The sequence below is a fragment of the Octopus bimaculoides genome, chromosome 2, assembly GCF_001194135.2.
Source record: "Octopus bimaculoides isolate UCB-OBI-ISO-001 chromosome 2, ASM119413v2, whole genome shotgun sequence".
Classification (NCBI taxonomy): domain Eukaryota; kingdom Metazoa; phylum Mollusca; class Cephalopoda; order Octopoda; family Octopodidae; genus Octopus; species Octopus bimaculoides.
Window position 1 is genome coordinate 83,228,702 of NC_068982.1, and position 4,832 is coordinate 83,233,533.

Genomic DNA, 4,832 nt, shown 5'->3' on the forward strand with positions numbered 1-4,832 from the left:
GTGGAAGACCTTAATAGAATTGACGAGGAGATAGCGCTACCTGACGACCAAAAATTAAGAGTGAAAGTGGAGGGCAGGCCGCCTACATGTTTTGCATGTGGCGAGAAAGGCCACATGAAGGCGAGATGCCCGCAGAGAGAACTAACAGAAAAACAGGAAGACACGAACCAGGTAGTACAGACAGAGACAGAAGAAAATACAACGGAGGAGGGATTTACGGTAATGGAAAGAAAACGAAGGAGGAGTGGAAGAACAAACTCACCACCAGAGAAACAGAAAAAGAAGAAAGAAGTGGAAAAGGAAGCTGTAACCAGAGGGAATACAGATGAAGAGGTGACAGAGAAAGAAAGAGAGAAAGCAACTACTAAACAGGTGGATTTACAAGAGGAGGGAACAGCGATAATGACGCCGGTTTCCCCAGCGAAGGAAAAGGTTTCGAGAGTTGAAACATCTGACAATGAATGGGATCAGTGGTATGGAGTTCGAGAAGGAAATACATCAGTAACAGAAGAAGAGACAAAATCAAGAAGATGGAAAAACAATTGGAATTTTGTAACTTACTCAAAAAATAAGGAGACAGAGAAGAAAATTCTTAAATTCAAGCACATTATAAGAATTAAGTTACCAACAGATGTCTATTCTGAAAATGTGAAGGCCATTGTGGTCGATAGGGTCACATACGAGAAACTAAAAGACATGTGCGGAAACAAAATTGATCCGCCCGGAGTAGCGGTGATGTTCGACGAGCTGCCACCAGTGATCGAACTCAGGGATTTGGAACCGTTTATGAGGTATTAAAAGAAAAAAAAAAAAAAATTCTAAGAAAAAAAAGAACGAAAAAAAGTGTTTTTTTGTTATAAATATAATTTTTAAAAAAGAGAGAAAAGACAGATAATTAAGAATTACACAGAAAAAGTGAACGATGGTAAATTGTTTATATAAACGATTCAAATGGTACTACATGGTTATGGGGCCCATGCAGCCATTTCATTTCTTCATTATATAACATCTCATTGTCATTCGGTTTGTTTTGTGTCCCCATTGTGGTGTTGTGTCTGTCCTTGTAGTGTCCCCATCTGTGTTGTGGCCATAGTGCCAAATAAAGAAAAACAGAGATAATTGTGTCTTTACTGGTTTTACTAAGTATACTGTATACCGAAGTGGGCGTTATAACAATCCAATATTGCAAGGATTATAACAGTGGCGACGAGGATTTAAACAACTCACGAGGAATTAAGAAACTCGAAGAGGAGTTAATAAATTCACCATGTTGGTGTGAGAATTTTAGAAAAAATCGTAAAAGTATGGAAAATTTGTTGGCAGGTTTGCTCGAGTTGCAAAAACAGCAACAACAAGAGCTGAGAGAACAGCAACAACAGCAGATAGAACTGCAAGAGCAACAACAACAAATAATATTACAGCAACAAATGCTGCAATTACTGAAATCGTCAGGAAATTCCGAAAAAGTGTTGTCAACAGACTATGTCGTGAACTCCATAACAGAGTTCAAATACGAACAAGATGAAGGAGTTACCTTCGAAGCATACTACAGAAGATATGAGCAAATCTTCGAGAGAGAATGTAAAGATAGGAGCAACGAGATGAAAACTGGCGGCAACAGAATATAAACGATACAGTAATTATGTACTACCAAGAAGACCTTCGGACATAAACTTTAATAACACAATAGATATATTGTGTAAAATTTTCGGTGAAAAAAGCTCATGGTTCAACACATGCTGGAAGTGTTTGAACATAGAGAAAAACAACGACGAGGACAACATCACATATGATGGTAGAGTAAACAGGGAATGCGAGAAGTTTAAGCTGTGTTCAAATGTCTGATTTTTAGACAGGGACTTACTCCCGAAAAGGACGCAGAAGTTAGAACTAGAATTCTCGTTAAGCTGGAACAAAACCAGGATGTAACCCTACAGCAAGTGTCAGAAGAATGTGAAAGGACAGTCAAATTAAGACACGACACAGAGGAAATTGGACGTAAATATTGTTTCCAAGTAAAACAAGCGCAAAATAGTCAGAATAGAGATGAAGTGTTTTCTAAAAAACACGACATAAATCAGGAAATAAACCCATGTTTTGCATGTGGAGATATACACCTGGGGGAAAATTGTCCATTTAAAAAAGTGGAGTGCTTTCGTTTTGGAAATATAGGAATATAAAGACGTAAAGGAAGATGACAAAACCTCAGAACAAAGGAAAAAGAAAAAGTAGTATGTCATCGGAAGAAATTAGTAATATAACGATGAGGAAATTCGTGAAAATGAAAATCAGAAATACAAGTGTTAAAATACTGTTGGACTCTGGTAGTAATATCACTATTATAAATGAAAAAACTTGGGAATATGTTGGTAAGCAGGAATTAATTAACTCGAAAAAGGTAGCACATGGTGTTAGGGAAAGAAGATTATATTTTTTCGGTGAATTCGTATGTAATGTAACATTTCGAGGTCAAACGAAAACGGCAAAGATACATGTATTAAAAGATTCACTTATTCTATTTAGCACAGAGTAGATGAGACTATTCAAAGTATGGAATACGCCCATAAGTGTTTTGCGTGAAAATGTAGTCAGTTCAATCGAAGATTCGAATGCGGTTGAGGGACTGTATGTAAGCCAAAACGAAATGAAAAATTGCCCACGATAAAAAGTAAACATTGTTCAAAAGTAGATGTTCCGTGGTCGAGGCTACACATCGATTTCGCTGGTCCTTTAAATGGTTCTTACTACTTAGGGGTAGTTGGTAGTTTCTCGAAAAGGCCAGAAATTTGTAAGTGTAAAACACCAACCTCCTCAACTATGATAAATTTTTTACACGAATTGTTTGCGAGATTTGCCATCCCAGACAAGATCGTGTCTGACAATGGAACGCAATTTGTGTCTAGCGAATTTAGAAAATTTTGTGAAACGTTCGCGGTAGAACTACTGCGCCATACCATCCCAGATCTAACGGACAGGCAGAACGCTTTGTTGACACCTTCAAAAGAGCCCTTAGAAAATCGAATTAGAAAGTCACGCATGAAGTACCTCTCCAACAATTTTTAAGAGTGTACTGTATGATATCAAATCCGAATACACCAGCAGGTTTGTAAGGAAAGTAAAATCAGTCTTTGATAAATTGCTACATGGAAAGAAAATAAAAAGTGCCAGGGAAGACATAGCAAGATTCTTTAAAGTTTGTCAAAAGGTGTATATGAGGACATACGAGAATGGAAAGCAGAGTTGGGAATATTGTGTAATTACCAAATGCATAGGTAAAATGATGTATTGGGTAAAAAATAGAAAAGGCATACAAAAGAGATACAGGAACCAACTGAAAAAGTGATTCGTGGAAAGCGAACCAAAGAAGTTGGAGGAATAGATGGAATTGTTGTACGATACGTTCCAAGAACCAACACCACTGCAGGTGATTGAACTCAGGAGGAAAAGAAAACATACAGCGTTCCTGAAAATAGATGCCAAGCGCAAAAAATATTAAGAAAATATTAAATTGTACGAAACAAAAAAAACTCAAAAGAGCGAGGTGGGGTGGATAAAAAATTATTGCTAAATAAAATGACACTCCCTTAGAAAAACTTAAAAGGGGAGATGTTATAGAGAATTAGTAATAACGGTACACCACTGCCGCGTGACGAATGGCGGTGCAGTTCCGGGAGATAGCTACTGGTAGGCTGCACTCGGCAATACCCTTAAAAACGGGTGAAGTGGTGCTTCTCCCCATATACCTTGAGAGACGCGCTTCCAGGGTTAGGGTAGAAGATATACACCCAGAAATTGATGTATAAGAGAAGGTAGTGGTCCTCCAGACCACCACAACGCCTCATGAGAATTGGCAAGGGAAGAACCTTGATATGATAATCCGGAAGACCTTGAAAACATAGTCGAGACCATCACGGTCGAAGAAGTGACACTCAGGGTCAGAGTGGAATGCAGGATTCCACGGTGCTATAAATGTGGCATGAAAAGCCACATTAGTGCGGACTACCTCCGCCACTCGTGAAGACGAAAAAAAGAAACCCGAGAGCAGAAAGGAAATCGCAACTTCACCACCAACGAAAACCAGTACTAGCGCCGAGGAAGAGGAGGTGAACGAGGAAAACAACTGATGGGAAACGGCTGGAAAAAAAAAGATGAAAGAGCAGGAAAAAAGCACACTTTGTAAATGATGAACCCCATCCCACACCCACTCTACCCCAACCTCCCCCTACAGACACCAACCCTCCCCATGACCCCAACTGACACAACTACAAGCACAAGCACACAGGAGCCCCAAACTTTTCCACCCTTGTCCTGTGAGAAAAAAATATGTTATAATGTACAAAATGAAAATCTTATAATGAGATAGATTCGTGTCACAGAGCGATAAAAATGAATATAACAGAAGTTAGAGTATTGCCCGAGTACTTTCACCGTGCAGTGGCAGATTCAGAGTATCTTTCGAGAGTAGAGGATAATGAGGAGGACTTTGATTAATGGGTCAAGAAAATGGACACCAGCACAATACCAGAATGGGTAAGCTATCTTGAACTTTTAAAGAAATTTAACATTCTTCGGAAAGATGAAAGTTAACTGTTACAAATAATGTTTTAAAAAGAAGTTGTATTAATAGGTTCAATGAAGTCGCTCGGAGGTGGGGGCCGAGTGGCTTCATTTCATTTATCATTTTATCTAAGTCAACATTTTCATCCGTTTTTTTTTTCTGTCCCCACCATGTACTGTTCCCCCCTGTGTTAGGCCCTGTGTGGCCAATAAAAGAAAGAGTACCTAGTAGGCGGTCAGAGATAGTCGTGTCTTTACTCGTTTTACTAAGTATA